The 18,754-nt window shown below is 42.3% G+C and overlaps 1 protein-coding gene, 1 long non-coding RNA gene and 1 pseudogene across 3 annotated transcripts in view; 2 read left to right on the forward strand and 1 right to left on the reverse strand.

Moving 5' to 3' along the window:
- Positions 1-18,754, reverse strand: part of TRIM61 (tripartite motif containing 61) — a 77,954-nt gene that overhangs the window by 41,333 nt on the left and 17,867 nt on the right. For both annotated transcript variants that reach the window (XR_008524851.2, XR_008524853.2), the window contains exon 5: positions 13,649-13,752. The gene's annotated coding sequence lies outside the window, so the exon portion shown is untranslated. The remainder of the gene's footprint in view (positions 1-13,648; positions 13,753-18,754) is intronic.
- On the forward strand, positions 2,288-3,037 carry LOC100453190 (nascent polypeptide-associated complex subunit alpha-like; annotated as a pseudogene).
- LOC100453555 (protein FAM218A) lies at positions 15,940-16,625 on the forward strand. The gene has a single exon (XR_008524854.2). It is a non-coding gene; the product is annotated as a protein FAM218A (long non-coding RNA).

Genomic DNA, 18,754 nt, shown 5'->3' on the forward strand with positions numbered 1-18,754 from the left:
AGTGGATACACAGGGTTTGTTGTACTAATTTTGCTACTATTTTATACACTTTAGATGTTCTCAAGTAGAAAACATTATTGAAAAGGCTGACAGCCTGGACAACATGGTGACACACTGTCTCTATGAAAATAATGCAAAAATTAGCCAAGCATAGTGGCATACACCTGTCATCTAAGCTACTAGGGAGGCTCAGGTAGGAGGATCAATTGAGCCTGTGAGGTTGAGGCTGCAGTGAGCAGTTCGTGTGCCACTGGACTCTAGCCTAGGCAACAGAGTAAGATTCTGTCTAAAATGAAATGAAATAAAATAAAAAGCTGAGTCTTATTGTCTCTGTGTCACTGTCTTCAGGCCAGACCTGCTTCTCTCTTACTCTCTTTTCTGAGCCTCATCTTTCACTTCTGCTACATCTCGAAGCTCTAAAATCCCTTGTGGGCACAGCATGGTGGCTCACGCCTCTAATGGCAGCACTTTGGCAGGCCGAGGTGAGTGGATCACCTGAGGTCAGAAGCTTGAGACCAGCCTCGCCAACATGGTGAAACCCAGTCTCTACTAAAAATACAAAAATTAGCCAGGCATGGGGGTGTGTGCCTGTAGTCCCAGGTACTTGGGAGGCTGAGGCAGGAGAATCGCTTGAAACTGGGAGACGAAGGTTGCAGTGAGCCGAGAGATCATGCCACTGCACTCCAGTCTTGGCAACAAGAGTGAAACTCCATCTCAAAAATAAAAATAAAAATACATGGTGCTGGGAAAACTGGCTAACCATATGCAGAAAACTGAAACTGGACCCCTTTCTTACACCTTATACAAAAATTAACTCAAGATGGGTTAAAGGCTTAAATGTAACACCCCAAACTATAAAAACCCTAAAAAAAAAAAAACAAAAAGAAAAAAAACAAAAAAAACCTAGGCAATAACATTCAGAACATAGGCACGGACAAAGACTTCATGACAAAAATGCCAAAAGCAATTGCAACAAAAGCCAAAATTGACAAATGGGATCTAATTAAACTAAAGAGCTTCTGCACAGAATAAACAACAACAACAAAAATTATTATCAGAGTGAACAGACGACCGACAGAATGGGAGAAAATTTCTGCAATTTACCCATCTGACAAAGGTCTAATATCCAGAATCTATGAGGAACTTAAACAAATTTACAAGAAAAACACAACCCCATCAAAAATTGGGCAAAGAATATGAATAGACACTTCTCAAAAGAAGACATTTATGCCGCCAACAAACATATGAAAAAAAGCTCAACATCACTGGTCATCAGAGAAACGCAAATCAAAACCACAATGAGATACCATCTCACACCAGTCAGAATGGCCATTTAAAAAGAAACAATAGATGCTGGCAAGGCTATGGAGAAATAGGAATGCTTTTACACTGTTGGTCGGAATGTAAATTAGTTCAACCATTGTGGAAGACAGTGTAGACTAGATCGTCAAGGATCTAGTACTAGAAATACCATTTGACCCATCAATCCCATTAGTAGGCATATACCCAGAAAAATAGAAATCTTTCTATTATAAAGATACATGCACGCATATGTTTATTGTAGCACTATTTACAATAGCAAAGACATGGAACCAACCCAAATACCCATCAATGATAGACTGGACAAAGAAAATGTGGTATATTGCTGGGCACAGTGGCTCACACCTGTAATCCCAGCACTTCAGGAGGCCGAGGTGGGTGGATCATGAGGTCAGGAGTTCAAGACCAGCCTGGCCAACATGGTGAAACCACGTCTCTGCTAAAAGTACAAAAATTAGCCAGGCGTGGTGGCGGGTGCCTGTAATCCCAGCTACTCTGAAGGCTGAGGCAGGAGAATCGCTTGAAACCAGAATTTGGAGTTTGCAGTGAGCAGAAATCATGACACTGCACTCCAGCCTGGGCGAAAGAGCGAAAATCTGTAAAAAAATTAAAAAAGAAAAGAAAGAAAATGTGGTACATATACACAATGGAATACTATGCAGCCATAAAAAGGAATGAGATCATGTCCTTTGCAGGGACATGGATGAAGCTGGAAGCTATCATCCTCAGCAAACTAACACAGGAACAGAAAACCAAACACCACATATTCTCAATCAAAAGTGGGAGTTGAACAATGAGAACACGTGGACACAGGAGGGGAACAACACACATCAGGGCCAGTCATGGGGTGAGGGGCGAGCAGAGGGAGAACATTAGGACAAATACCTAATTCATACGGGGCTTAAAACCTAGATGATTGGCTCACTCTCTTTCTGCCGCCATCTTGGTTCCTCGTTCCCTGCACGAAATGCCCTGCGAAGCCACAGAAACCGTCCCTGGACAGAGCAGGAATTGCCGCAGCCGCAGGCTGAGACAGGGTCTGGAACAGAATCTGACAGTGATGAATCAGTACCAGAGCCTAAAAAACAGGATTCCACCCAGACATCCACACAAGAAGCCCAGCTGGCAGCAGCAGCTGAAATTGATGAAGAGCCAGTCAGTAAAACAAAATCCAAAAACAGATTTGGAGTGAAAAGAAGGCACAGAAGGCTATGTCCAAACTGGGTCTTCGACAGGTTACAGGAGTCACTAGAGTCAGTATCCGGAAATCTAAGAATATCCTCTTTGTCATCACAAAACCAAATGTCTGCAAGAGCCCTGCTTCGGATACCTACATAGTTTCTGGGGAAGCCAAGATCGAAGATTTATCTGAGCAAGCACAAGTAGCAGCTGCTGAGAAATTCAATGTTGAAGGTGAAGCTGTCTCAAACATTCAAGAAAACACACAAACCCAACTGTACAAAAGGAGAGTGAAGAGGAAGAGGTCGATGAAACAGGTGTAGAAGTTAAGGACATAGAACTGGTCATGTCACAAGCAAATGTGTGGAGAGCAAAGGCAGTCCATGCCCTGAAGAACAACAGTAATGATATTGTAAGTGCCATTATGGAATTAACAATGTAACCATCTGAAACAACTTTTCTTGGTGTCTCAAAGGAGTAACTGCAGCTTGGTTTGAAATTTGTACTGTTTCTATCATAAATAAAGTTATGGATTCTTGTTGGAAAAAAAAAACCTAGATGATGGGTTGATAGGTGTAGGAAACCACCATAGCTCGTGTACACCTATGTAACAAACCTGCATATTTTGCTCTTGTAACACGGAACTTAAAGTAAAATAAAATTAAAGAAAAGAAAGAAAGTTGTCAGAAGTATTTTGATGGTGACACAAAAGGGTATAGAGGATGCTATGGGAGGATGGAGAAGTGATAGAAGAATCAACAACTTTGGATGAATTACCCATTCTAGGACTCACTTTCTTCTGCTTTGTATAGGAGGCAATTATCACTACTTCTCAGTTCTAATGCGTAGGTTCCATTGAATGTTTTGGTGAAGTAGTGCATGAATCATGGTTAATAATGAAGTAATGCTAGCTGTTCTCTAGGAACAAACCAGAGGGTCAAGTATATTGTGGGAAACAACCTAGAAGACTGGATGCCCTACAGGTGGTTCGGAACACATCCATTTCATTTATAGTACTTCCTGTAGAAGATTTTCCTTAAATTTGGTAATCCATTTTAAAATAGCCTGAAGTATATATAGTGATATAGGACAAAAACGAATGGCGGGCAGCTGTAGAATATGCAAGTAACTCCTATTTGTAGGTTAACAAGGAGTGTTCTATACATAACCCCTCCTCATATAAATGCTGGGCGGGGAGGGTGTTGTATATGCCTAGACCATTTGGGAACATTTACAAGAAGCCATGGGAGAGCAATTATCATTTGGAAGGCAAATAGATGACAGCAAGTCACTGTGTAACTATTTTGCCAAGTAGGTTGTTCTCTCCTATACAGCACACACATTTACTCTTTAAAATATTTCCATCAAATCCTTCTGCAGTGTATGTGTTTGTGCTCCTGACAAAAGAATATTCGTATTCTCTCCTTTTAGTAAATGGAGTCCTCATGAAAAGGAGGCCACACCATCATTGCATTGCTTTTCTCTCTTTCCTCTGCACTGCAGCTTCCTGCCGCTGAGGAGGGTACCATTATCCCTGTGTGTCAGAGTCCATAGACAGCTAGCACTCGAAGAATATGTGAGCAAATATATGTCAGTGAATGGGATGACAGGCAGACACTGTGTATATTAATACAAAGATCCTAACTGAGATGGGGTCTGACTTGGACATTGTCCCCACGCAGGTAGTAGCTGAAACCATTTGCTATGGATGACATTGCCAAGGATCTCACAAACTGCCAGAGTCACCAGGGAGATTTCTTTTAACTATAACCCAGGTATCGCACAGGAAACGTCTGAATCATCCCACCTGGGGAAGCCTACTCTACAGCTGCCCGGCACTGCCCAGACATAGCCCCTCCACTCTCCACACCCCCTACAAAGCCCCCACCTACAGAATGAGCAGATAGCATATAAATCTCTCTACCAGCAGTTTGTCTGCTATGTCTGAGCCTGTGGAGGCTGAAAACGCTGGAATGAGTTTGGGAATCCAGAAAACAGAGGCAAGGACTGACTCTGGAAGCACTTCCTTCAAGGGACAAAAAGAATTAAAACTGCCTGAGAAGGAAAAGGCCAACGTTAGCCAACAAATCCTACATCTGCCTGCCTGAGAAAAACAAGACGAAAATATTTCCAATATTCAATTAACCCAGGACCAAATCACTGATTAAGTTAGAGGAGTTTCAATGGACTACTGAGAGGCAAGGAAATCCAGTCTTCTACTTTTTGTCTCCTCACGTTCTCCTCACTCACCCCATCTCCCAGGCTGAAAATGCAATCAGAGAAGAAGGTGGGAAATGTTCATCAGAGCCGGTCATTGGCCAGACGCTAATTGCATCTAGAGTCTGTCCAATAAGCAAACAGAAAGGAAACAATCCACAGGCTTACAGGCTCTGAAGGCGCCAGATTCAGAATTCTCAGGTGGATGGAGAGGCTGTGCTGTGTTGCTATTCTGACCTGGACCAAGAAGGACATGACTGACCTGCAAGACAGGAGCAGCCATTCTTAGTTGGCAGTGGTGCTGAGGGAATCACCCCAACATCTGGAAATTTAAGGGCAGCTCCTGAATACTCACAGAGTCTGGACCCAAGTGGAGATTTGGCATCAGGAAAGCGCCCCTCGGACCACAAGTGCAGGTGAGCAGAGACTCGGGGAAGGAGCAGGCGCCTTGGGCCATGTTATGAGTTGGGGAAGACCTCGGAGGCTCAGGCTGCGCATGGAGCGATCCTGCGAGGACTTCTCCTCACAGTCCATAAGGACGAAAATGGGTGGAATAGGAAGCTACATTGGACACCCTGGACAAAATGGCGACACTCCGAAACACCAGGGTGGAATAAGAGGCTATACTGAGGAAGCGCTTAGGGAATTCACTTTGCAGAGAACTAGCCAGTGGAGTGGATAAGGTAGGCGAGGTCAGAGGAGGATGCAGTAGTTGAGAGCGAGGGGGAAGGACCAGTTTTGCTTGTGGTCAGCGACCCCAATGCCTGGCCTTGCTCTTGCCAATAATTTAGTTCATCTGAACTTGGGAGATTTGTGTGGCCATAGAGGAGTCGGGCCTGGAAGCCAGATAGAGTTAGAGTAGAAAAAGAATGTGGGGGAGATTTGTGTGAAGTGTGAAGAAGAAAGAGGAAGACACAAGGGATTTTATTTATTTATTTATTTATTTTTATGTATGTATTTATTGAGATGCAGTTTCACTCTTGTTGCCCAGGCTGTAGCATAATGGCAGCCTCTCAGCTCACTGCAACCTCTGCTTCCCAGGTTCAAGTGATCCTCCTGCTTCAGCCTCCCAAGTAGATGGGATTACGGGTGCCTGCCACCACTCCTAGCTAATTTTTGTATTTTTAGTAAAGACCCGGTTTCACCATGTTGGCCAGGCTGGTCTCAAACTTCTGACCTCAGGTGATCTTCCCACCTCGGCCTGCCAAAAAGTTCTGGGATTACAGGCGTGAGCCACTGTGCCCTGCCCACAAGAGATTTTAGAGTTTCTAGATGTAGCAGAAGTGAAAGATGAGGTTCAAAAATGAGAGTAAGAGAGAAGCTGGTCTGGCTTGGAGACAATGACACAGAGACAATAAGACTCAGCTTTTTATTTTATTTTATTTTATTTTATTTTATTTTATTTTATTTTGAGACAGGATCATGCTCTGTTGTCAAGGCTAGAGTCCAGTGGCACACGAACTGCTCACTGCAGCCGCAACCTCACAGTCTCAATAGATCCTCCTACCAGAGCCTCCCTAGTAGCTTGGACTACAGGTGTGTGCCACTATGCCTGGCTAATTTTTGTATTTTTTTCATAGACATGGAGTGTCGCCATTTTGTACAGGCTATCAGCCTTTTCAATATCCTTTTCTACTGGAGAACATCTAAAGTGTATAAAATAGTAGCAAAATTAGTGCAACACTGTGTATCCACTTATAAATTTATATCCCAATCCCTATACTTTGCAACAGTTTGAAGCAAACCCAGGATCACATATAATCTTATGGGTAAATACTGCACTACGAATGTCTGAAATATAGAATCTCTCAAATATTAAGCTCATAATATCATTATCAGAAATCATAACTAGTGAATACTGATGAGATTTCCTCTATCTCAATGGACTTTATTTTTAGAAGTGTTTATGTAGAAATAAGGAAAATTATTAGGTAGTTATTTTCATTGATATACATGCTCTTCATTGCTTTAATATATCTACTCTTTTTTCTCCTTTTGAAGTTGAAGAAAACTGCTTTATTGTTCTGTTGAAAGTCTCAGTTGGGAGTATTTTACATGGTCATTAGTTTCCATCACCTCTTGTAACTGTGGCCCTTGCTGAGAAAGACAATGAAAGAGCCCAGCTTGAATTTGAGTAAAGGAGGATCTGGTGCCAAGGGATCAGCAGGTGCCCTGTGACCTGCCTCCCCCTGGAGCTGCTTCTAGAGCCAAAGGGAAAGAAGCAGACACAGGCTTGTGATGTGCTTGCAGGAGACAGAATGCTGAGGGGGCACCAGCTTCTCACTTTCCCTCCTTCCTGGAGGATCACACCTTCTGCAGGGAGTCTCCCCACACAGATCCCTCCCTGCACCATGGCCTTTGCAGCCTCTCTGGCTGAGCTCCAAGCAGAGGCCAGCTGCCCCATCTGCCTGGATTACATGAAGGACCACTCACTGTGGGCACAACTTCTGTCGCTCCTGCATCCACCAGTGCTGGGAAGACTTACAGGATGTCCTCCTCTGTCCTGTCTGCCTCCATCACTGCCCTGATGAGAACCTCAGGAGCAACACCCGGTTGTGCCACATGACTGATATGGTTCAGCAGCTTCTCACCATGAGAAGCAAGAGGAAACAGCAGGAAGAGGAGCTCCTGTGTGGGAAGCACAGTCAGGGTCTGGTCCTGTTCTGTGAGAAGGGCCTGGAGCTGTTGTGTCCCCAGTGCAGGGTCCCCTCTGACCACCAGTATCACTGCCTGATGCCCATTGAGCAAGGTGCAGCCAGAAACAGGAGAAAGCTCAAAAGCTACATTAAGCCACTAAAGAAGGAAACCGAACATGCCACGATGTGGTGTGAAGTCCCAATTTTGAGATCTCTTAATGTGAAAAGGAAGATGGCAACATGGAGGAAGGAATTACAATCTGAATTTAAAGAAATTAAGTCTTTCTTGGTAAAGAAACAAGCTGCAATTCATGCAAGATTACTTACTGAAGAGAAGGATGCTAAAGAAAAACTCACCGAAAGCCAAAGACAAATTTCAGACCACTTATCCACACTACAGAATCTCTTAAATGAAGTAACAGAGAAGTGTTTTCGGGCAGACCTGGATGTGCTGATGGTATTGAAAACATCTACAACACATATGACAACCTGAAAACCCCTGCAGTCTTCTCATACAAATCAAAGAAGGAGAGTTTGAGTTTCCCTCCACATTATTTTGGCCTGCAAAGAATTATAAGCACATTTCAAAAAGATTTGATGCTAGATCCAGAAACAGCCCACCCTAGTCTTATTATCTCAAGAGATAGAAAAAGTGTGATATTTAGGATGAGGAAGCCACACTTTACTGATAATCCTCAGTCATTTAGTTTTTACCCAGCTGTCTGGAGCTGTGAGGGATTTGATGCTGGGAGACACTTTTGGCAAGTAGAAGTGAGAGGCACAGGTGCATGCTCCCTTGGTGGGTGTAAAGAAACATTTCCCAGAGATGGTCTTACATCACCAACTCCACAGATGGGGTGCTGGCAAATTCAACCATTCTGTAGTTCATGTAGTACAAGGAATACAGAAGTCCTGCAAATTGGCGTTTTTCTGGACTATGAATTGGGAGAAGTTTCCTTTTATAATTTAAAAACCAGATCATATGTGTACACTTTCACTAAGTTTACAGAAAACTGATGCCTTATTTCTCTATTGCACCTTTTTCACAAGCTGTTACAATCATATTGTCATAGGCTAATGAGGAAGTACTTAAACCACCCTTTGTATGTGGCTGTCTTTTCTTCCTGTGTTCTTAGAGGGCATTTGTAAATAAAGATTCTGATTCTATGTTTATGTTTGACTGCTGGTATTTTTTGGGGGACTCACTCTTCTCTCTTCCCTTCTGCCCACCCTGGACAAGCTGATGAGAAAGGCTTGGGTGGTCCCTCTGTTGGTGCAGGTGGGAGGTTCAGACCTAGCAAGCCCCTGGTAGCGAAGGACCCTTTCAGTAGCACCACCCATGACCACCATCGCAACCCCAAACCAGTCTCCTTTCCCTGCTTTCTCAAGTCATTTTTGGACCAACTGTGTAGACATCCTGCTCTCCCCATAAACCTCATTACATGAGTAAGAATCCATTTCACACAATCTTGGAGGTGTGGCATTAGCATTAGCAGTCTCAACACTGAACCAAATTGTATGCAAACTGACCCCTACAATGGGCATTGTGAGCAGGATTATCCAGATGTTGGCTGCCACCTTCAGGGAATTGCTGTTTTAGCTTTGCTTTGCTCACTGGCTCTGTGCCCCATGACAAGCCTGAACTTTCAGCTCAGCTGCTTTGCGCTGTTTTTACTGAGTTCAGCTGAGGTTCTTTGAGAGATTTCTCTGACCTAGGTCAGTAATTTAGATAATATTTTGGTATTTAAGAACAGGAATATGGACTGAGATCCCTTTTAATGTCTCCCTGAGTCATGCATCTCGCTGTGTCTTTTATAATTTAAAAAACAAATCCTGTGTGTATACTTTCACTGATATGTTTACAGAAAAGTTATTTATCTATTGAACCTTCTTCACAAACTGTTACAATCAGTATTGTCATGGACAATAATCACGTTAAATGATTATTATGTATTGTCAAATCATAATCACATTAAAAGGAACAACCCATAAAGTGTATTGCATGTCTACAAAAAAAGAATAAAAAATAATGGACATGAAAGTCAGAGAAACCGGGAATAAAGAGAAAGAAAGATAAAACCAAACTATAGATTCAAGGAGAGGATCAAAAAAAAAAAAAAAAAAAACTGGAACAGAGGTTCCTAATTTGCAATTTCCAGTTGAATATGCAAAATTTACTGAAAGAATCTGCACAACACAGAAGATTTAATGGTGCTGGTTGACTTTTCTTTCTCTATAACTTGGATGATGATTGAACCTCAGCATCTGTTGAAATGCATCAGTTGGAAAACTTTGAGAGATGTAATCCTTTGCCTCTAATTAGTTAACCAGGGATCCCTCTGATTTTAAATGATGAACCCTCTATTACCTTAGTGATGTTACTGAACATAAAATGGAGATAAAAGAGGTATCCTTTAACTATGAGAATCACTGGTTTCTCTAAATTTTCCATGATCAGAGCACACACTGGGATGATATATAAAAGAGAAAAAAAGAGATAGGATAAGTAATAAATGCAATTAAATTAAGTCTTCTGAATTTTCAAACTAGCTTTACAAAATGGGATCCAAAGGATGTTCCTGACCCCAGTGTAAAAAGATAGTATGACTAAATATTAGCTAAAATAGGATACTCAAGAATTGAAACCCATGATACAAGACCTAGGAGTGATTATCTCACGTTTCTGCGTTCAACCCCAATTTTGTGTGTTCTTAAACTTTGAAAGAAGTATGACATCTCAGAGTGAATTGATAACGGCTTTAATTGGATGATCTCTCCCAATGTTATTGACATGACTTACTCCATCCAATCAGCAAGTGGTAAATATCTGGCTACTAAAGATTTGGCTAGTTTTTTTCAGGACTATTTCTACAGCTTCCTGGCCATGCTTTCCCTTTACCTCAAAGGAATTTTATGCATCTCTACCCACCAATCATGGGCACCTTAGCAGTCTTGCCTTTGCACACAAACCTTGTAGGGAAGATTCCAACTTAATTCAACTTCTTCCAGAACAGCAGGTATGATTTACACGGATGACATTCTCCTCCATGGTGATCCATTTGAAACACTCATTCAAGCCATGAAAATACTCACAAAGGAGTTTACACAAAGGAAGTGGGTCTTTTCCCCCACACAGTGCAAGCCTCTTATTCAATTAATTGCCTGAAAATTATTTGGTAAACTAAAAGCAACTCCATCTCTGACACTGTGGAGAAACAGCTATAAAACCTCTCAATGCCCACAATGTGAAAACAAGCCCAGTATCTTTAACCCTTTTTGGATTCTGGAGGAAACATACTCATCATTTATAAATTTTGCTTAAGGTCACTTATGCTGTTACTTCCAAATCCACCCATCTTTAATGGGGCCCCCTCCACGAAAGGCCTACAGACTCTAAATTGCGGTACATTAAGCTCTCACTTAATGTACAGGCACTAAGCCTGTAACTCTTCATATTCAGTTGCTCAGCATGCCTTGGATTCTAGAAGCAGCACCCTGCTAGTTCAGCACAGGTACAGGAGAAATCCTTGTTACATCATAGAGCCAGACGCAGGCCCTCTGCCATATTTCATCTGCAGGAAGGGGTAGCCTGCCTACCTTGTCCTTAGTCCCTGCCACATGCCACTGGGTTTAGGAGATGGCTCCTCTCTTAGGTCCTTTGGCTACCTGAGAGACCTCCCCCTCACACCTCTGGGATCAAATGATAAACAGCAGTGGGGGTTTATACACTGTAAGGATGGCATAACCATTGCCATGCGTGATGAGCTCAGTAGGGATTTACTACTTTTCATTTATTAATCAGGACATTCTTAACAAGCAAAAGGACTCCAAGGTCAGTCAATGGATGGAACTTCAGGCCATCTTCTCAGAATTGGAGCCCCTGACCGATGATCAGCCCAATTCGCAGTTTTACTAACTATGGAGCCATAGCCTTGGAGTTACCTGCTTCAGAGTAAAGAATTCTTGCCTCACAAATATCCAAAATCTAACTCAAGGTCACACATTTCTCTACGTACACTAAGGCCACAATATGAAGCCTCAACAGGATCTGTAACTCCTTTGGAGTTCCAGACATTACTGAGAGGGACCAAAGACTCATTTCACTTCCCAGAATATGCAATGCTGGGGTCCTGAAGAAGGCATTCAATGAAATTGTAACTTCCCTTACTAGATTAAGCTGTCAGTTTCATTGAGCACCATAAAGGCTTACTCAAACAAGTTCAAATTCAGTGAAATGAAACATGGTGCATCTAATCAACAGTTAAACATTGGGGTGTGGGGGAATCCTACAAAATAGTTCAAATCCATTTTTACAGTTTTTCACCCTTGATAACTTTTAATCCTCACTCCTCCATTTTTTTCTTTGGCCGCACATTTGGGCAACCTGCTAAGAAAGCCCAGGTGCTCCCTCCTTCAGGGCAGGAAAGAGATTCAAACCAGGTAAGTTTCATTGTGAGTGAGTGATCCCTCACCCTGCCCACACCTTAACCTGAAGAAAAACACCAAGCCCGTCTTCTTTCTCTGCTCTCACAGTCCATTTACAGACCACATACAGGCCTGTGCTGGTCTCCTCCAACACCCCAGCATGTGAGAAACAAACCTGTTCCTATCCTTCTAGTGTGTGTGTGGGTGTGTGGCATAATCAGTCTTTATATCCGGACTAAATTTGATGGGTGTTCAATTTTTCCCATGTGGGGTTGACACAACAATAATTAGGATGCTGTATGATCTCAGTTTAATTCATGGGATATTATGGAAAAGTCCCAACATGCAGAAAGAGAGACATAATTGTACAATAGATCACCCCAACCCCCATAGATCCATTACACAGTTTCAATAATTATTATGGTCAATTTCATTTTATCAAGATCATGCTCTTTCTACCTTCCCCAAATCATTTTAATGCAGAATTCATACATCATATCATTTTATCTATATCTTAAATCACTAAAAGAATGATTTTAAAAGTGCAAGTGCAGTATAGGTATCACATTTAATATTTAAATATAGTTTCATTCCCTCTCTGGGTGGTCCACCATCCCCGCACCTCAAGGTGTTCACAAATCTCAAAGCTCCTCATATTACTTTCTTCAAGAATTTGTATAAAGTTTATTTTCCAGGTCCCCCCACCATCCTACTGAAAGTTCTAATCACTTGGTCTTCTGTGAGCAGCCCTATCCTGAGGCTACCCCGGGGCCCCAGCTCAACTCACCTCATTAGCATAAATCCGGTTGATCCAAAGGGGCTCATTATGAGTAACAAAAGACTGGCTGGGAGCCATGGCTGTAATGCCAGCACTTTGGGAGGTCAAGAAAGGAGGATAAGGTCAGGAGTTCCAAACTAGCCTGGCCTACATAGTGAGACACCGTTTCTTCAAAAAGAATAATTTTTAAAAATTAGCTGGGCATGGTGATGTGTGCCTGCAGTCCTAGCTATTTGGAAGGTTGAGGCTGGAGGATTGCTTGAGCCCAGTAGTTCCAGGTTACAGTGAACCATGACTGCATCACTGCACTACAGGGTGACAGAGCAACATCCTGTGTCCAAAAAAAAAGTGAAACAAAAAAACCCAGTACTTGCCCTTATGCTCCACTCAGTGCATGACGTGTTACTTCCACAGCTCCCACCCCATCACGACCATTCTGCAGGTCCCTACCCCTGTCCCCTTCACCAACCCAGGACCCTGAAGGAGCAATCAGAGAACAAGACAGAATTGCCCTCTGGGACCTGTCACTTCCCCCATGCTGACTGCATAAGGAAAAAAAACTCCCTACAGGGTATAGGACTGAATTTGTTCTGAGGTCACCATTTTGGTGAACAAGAAGTAGGGACTGTGTTGCATCTTCTAACCCGGATCGAGGAAGAAACAGCTCTGCAAGGATGGAAAAAGCTGACAATCCCCAGTGAACTGCTGACAAATGAATACAGGTAGGCTCCGCACTCTACACTAACCCTCTACTGGGAGCAGAATATCTGAGTGAGGATTGTACCAGGAGGCACAGGTGAGCCACACTCAGTAAAGGGCGTGCTGCCTTTGGCTGGACCTAAGCTGAGGAAAGTAGCCACATAGGAAGGAACCTTGGGGAGTTCATGCATTTCATTTTTTAACCATCAGTTTTGTATTTTTAGAAAGGTAAACATTTCAATATACATCTAAAATTATATATATTTGATTATAATTCAATATGTTCTTGTATTAATTAGCATATTTATATGTACATATTATACAGAAATACACATAATTACATACCTTACAAATGTAATTAAAATTTTATTATGGTATAGGAACATATACATACCCTACACATGGCTGGCAGCATGGCTATAATCCCAGCACTTTGGGAGGTCAAGGCAGGAAGATCGCTTGAGGTCAGGAGTTCCAGACCAGCCTGGGCAACCATCTCTACAAAAAATAAAATATAAATATGCTTTTTTATATTTACTTACAATTTTATTGGCCCATCACAGTGGCTCACGCCTGTAATCCCAGCACTTTGGGAGGCCAAGGCAGGCAGATCACAAGGTCAAGAGATCGAGACCATCTGGCCAACATGGTGAAACCCTGTCTGTACTAGAAATGCAGAAATTAGCTGGGCGTGGTGGAGGGCACCTGTAGTCCCAGCTACTCGGGAGCCAGAGGCAGGAGAATCGCTTGATCCTGGGAGGCGGAGGTTGAAGTGAGCCAAGATCATGCAACTGCACTCCAGCCTGGTGACAGAAGGAGACTCCATCTCAGAAAAAAAAAAAAAATTATTATGGTATTATAGTAGCATACACATATCCTACACATATACGTATTTGGTTCACTCTTTACTCTGACATCGTATATGAGAAAGTTCTTTTGTATGTTGTATGACAATCACAGATTTGGACTTCTCATAAGGGGCCTCATGCTGCTTTGCCCTAATTACATCTAATTATGTCTGAACTGTTCTGCATAATCAGCATATCTACCATTAAACAGTCAACAGAAGAATGAGAAATACTAACCATTCTTGGAATATATTGAGTTCTGTGCCACACCAAATCCTATGTTTTAAAAAATTTTTTCCAGGCTGAGCTCAATGGCTGAAGACTGCAACCCGAGTAATGTGGGAGGCCCAGGCAGGAAGATTGCTTGAGGTCAGGAGTTTGAGGCTACAGTGAGCTACGACGATCTTGCCACTGCATTCCAGCCTGGGTGACGGAGTGAGATTCAGTCTCAAAAAAAAAAAAAAAAAACAACCAAGTTTTCCAGAAGATATGTCTTTATTGGTGTTTATATTTACAGAAAACTGAAAGGGAAATTGAGGTTGATTTTCCTTGTCTTTGTGTGACCACAAAAGGATGAAGAGAGGGTATCAGGAACCAGCCCCAGATGACTCTGGTAATCTGAGACCAGGCCTGGGATCCACACACAGGACACACACACCAAGATGGAAGCACAATGCCTGGTCTCGCTCTTTCCTCAATCCCAATTTAAACTAATTTGGCAGTTTTATGAGATTACAAAGGGTGCTGACAGGAAAGGAGATAGGATTGGTAGAGGATGGAAAATCGATTAAGATTAGGGACAACTGAGGAGGAAGAGAAAAGGAGACAGAATCTGAGAGCCCTGAGGCGGACTGAAAGCGGGGAGGCGGCTCAAAGAAAACAATAAGAGAAATGAGCTTTTCTGGAACGAGGCATTGATAACGCTGAAACATGATTAGCCTTTTGAAATAAATCTTTTATTTTTTTTTTGAGACAAGGTCTCGTTCTGTCGTCCAGACTGGGGTGCAGTGGAGCCATCCTGGCTCACTGCAACCTCAACTCCCCGGGTTCAAGTGATTCTCCCACCTCAGCCTCCGGAGTAGCTGAGACGACAGGGGCGAGCCAACATGTCCGGCTAATTTTTGTATTTTTTGTAGAGACGGGTTTTCACCATGTTGGCCTGGCTGGTCTCAAACTCCAGAGCTCATGTGATCCGCCCACCTCAGCCTACCAAAGTGCTGCGATTACAGGCATGAGCTTCCATGCCGGGTACGAAAGGAAGCTTTTAAATTGTGGAGTATTTCATACATCCATAATAGTAGAGAGAACATTATGAAGAACCTACACATAAAAAGAAACCAATTTCTATCATTTGAATTAACAATCTTTATAACCCCAACAACTTCTCCTGCCAATGGAGTAAATTCCCAGACATCTTATAATTTCATCTGTATATTTCATCTTATAATTTCATTATTTATTCCCAAAAAGACAATATCTCAATTATCATAGTGTTACTGTAACTTTTAATAAGCTGTTCAGTGGGAATTATAACCACATTTTTCTCCAACCAGTTATAAATAAGATTCAATAAATTAAAACAGCAACTGGAATTCTCTTCTGTTAAGGCGGGGCAGGGAGAGACCTCAGTCCGGCACAGGTAGGGGTGGGTGGCAGAAGAGCAAAGCAAACAGCTGAGGTTCCTTCAGAATGCAACCTTCTCACAGAACACTAGGCTCTCAAGTAGCCTCAGCGCCCCAAGCACTGCAGCGTTTCTCCCAGGAGGCTGGGCGAGTGCGTAGCGGAAGTCGGAGCGGCAGAGCAGTGATTGGGTGCGGCCGGCACCGTCTCTGGGCTTCGACTTCCGGGTGAGACCGTGGAGGTGCAGCGCGACGTTGGAGACCGGGGGCAGCGCCATGTACCACAGTGGATGGAAGGATGTGCGGTGCGGCGGGGCAGCTGTCCTCTTCTCCCCGGACCCAGCGCTTGGAGAGCCAGCCCTGCAGGGTGGGCTGGGCCGGCCAAACTGCGATCCTGGTGCAGGGCTTCGGGTCTCCCTAACAGACCTTATACGCTGACCGGCAGCCGCCATGGCAGTGTCTCTTTGCTCAGAGATCCAGGGACGACCACACTCGTCCAATAGCGGTCGCTCCACCAATCCTGGGAGAAGCGAATCGTTTTCTCCGCGTGCCCTGTCAGCCGCTTATGGTGCCCAGAGAGAAATTTTAGTGGCAACATTCCGGCTGTCACGCCACTGAAATTGCCAGGCCACTCCAAGTCAGAAGGACCACCAGGAAAAGTCAGGAAGAGAACCACCATCAGGTCCCAGCCTCTTTTTGTGACAAGGACTAAAGGGTTTGGGTCTGCAGTGGGCTGGCTCCCGCTGGGCCCACCTGTCCTATAGAGCAGGCTGCCTCAAGAGAGAAGCTCACAGGGGACATCTGACTTCTGAAACAGCAAGTGTAAAATGCTTTAAATAAGCCAAAACTAAACCAATAGTTACGTTAACTAAAAATACATGAATGCTACCGAAGATAGTCGAATATTAGAGGAAGAGATTAAACTCTGATTTTGAGCACTTTATGCTTTATTCGGAAAATGAGTAAGATGCAGTTCTGAAAACCTGAAAATACAAAGAAGAGGATATGATACACACACTAGATGAAAACAAAACTTTCAGAACATGTTTTCTTATTTACAGCTCTAATAAGTGAGATAGCAGAGTAAACTATTCACTCAGATAATTAGTAACTGATATTAGGGTATGTATCAATAACAGGTATTAAGATAAAAACTTTATGAGCTTTTCCATTTTAACAAGGGATGATGATTGTAGACTTCTGCCACAACATTATGGTCGACAAAACATTCTTAATTCATTTTACATAGATCTGACTCTAGATTCTGAAACAGCAAGTCATAATCTTGTATCTCTGAAGATAGAATACAGTGCGATTTGGAAAGACACCGCAAAAACTCATGAGCCAAAAAAGATTAAGGCTGGTATTACCAGGAGGAAGAGAAAGAGGACAAAATCAAACCGGATAGATATAATAGTTTGTTAGAATTGTCTTCCCAGGAGATGGAAAAAGACGCCATCACAATAGGATTCATGCTTTAGTATTCAGCTACAGAAATCTAATAACTTTGCCAAAGTAATTACACTACAGAGAGTGGCAATCGTTCTATTAAAAGTAAGACCCAGTAATGTTAGGATTTTTTCTGAACAATGAAGGGGATGAGGTTTAATCTTATAACTTGAATGCCAGGTCTCATATCTTTTCTTCAAGTGATATTTTTATGAAACTACTTAGGCTGTGTTTCACACTGAGTGTGATTTCTAACCTCTTATAATCTGTACGGTAATAGATTATGAAGTATGAATTATTTGAAAGCTATTTTGTATTATTTAGGAGAGGAGCTCTTCAATTCTGAATTCTGTCTGCCACTTAAAAGCAGAAGAAAGTTTTTTTCTTTCATTATTTTAGCAACTATCAATAAAACAGTATTAGAAATGCCTACTCTTCAGAGATGTAATGGGAATAAATTGTAAAGTACTTTTGATATTCTAAGATGAAAGATGGTATTACACAGTCAATAATTCAATGCTTTCCACATTATGAATTTTATCAAAATTATATAGAGAGCTATTAGTTCAGTCCAGCAACAAAACAGGCTAATATATAAAAACAAAAACCTCCTGGGTCATGCCATCCTACACCAAATTCCTGTTAAACAGAGGCATGATTTATTCCAGTGACCTTGCTATTTCTCCATAACTGTAATATGTCTAATGTCAGACATTTTAAATTAACATTCTATTAGGTAAACTGAGAATTTAGGTCTCTCGCACCACCCAGGCACATACTCTTATCTTTACCCACAAATATCCAAATATGATAATATAATTGGATTAATATGTTCATATGACTATATAATTGTTCACAGCTGAGCCACTTAGGTACTATAATTTCTTTGATACACAAATTTTGTTTTACTGTGATTAAAATTGCCTGATTTCTTACTTGCTGCATTTTCTGTTTATCTCTTTCAGCCCCATATCTGCTAATCTCTAAAGTTCCTCTCTAAACTCGACATGTAATTTGTTGATTATATTCATTTTCTTTGTAGTGCTCAATCTCCTGAAGCCCTCTATCATCTTAGCATGAACTGAAATGTGGTGATATGATGCACAGCTGTCCTCTGAGACCTTTCATGTTTCCCTTACCCTAAGAATTGTCTTTTATCTTCTGTCTTATGTCCAGAGGTTTTAAGTCTATTGTTGTCTGAGTCCCTTGTTTTCCTTCTTAGTTTTCTTCCCTTCTTTTGGTGAGCATATCACCAGGTAGTTCCCTGAAAAAGGGGACTTGGAAGAAGTGCCAGTCATTTCCCTTTGTGCTGTGAGATGTGGGAATGTGTGCTAGGCCCAGCATTACATCTGGAGGAGAGTGAAGAACATTTGTGAAGGCCACACATGCCTGAGACCAAAGTTCAGAGTGCCTGCCCATGACTCATGCTCAATCAGAACATCAGAGAACACAGGCTTCCCCAACTCCCAAAACCACACTAGCAGGAGTTGAGTAAAAATAACAGTAGAATCCAGTTTGAGAAATGAAAGAGACATATCACTAGGGGAGTGTGAAGTCTTTAATGCATTAATGGTAACTATAGCA

Source organism: Pongo abelii, chromosome 3 (genome assembly GCF_028885655.2).
Source record: "Pongo abelii isolate AG06213 chromosome 3, NHGRI_mPonAbe1-v2.0_pri, whole genome shotgun sequence".
NCBI classification, from domain to species: Eukaryota; Metazoa; Chordata; class Mammalia; order Primates; family Hominidae; genus Pongo; species Pongo abelii.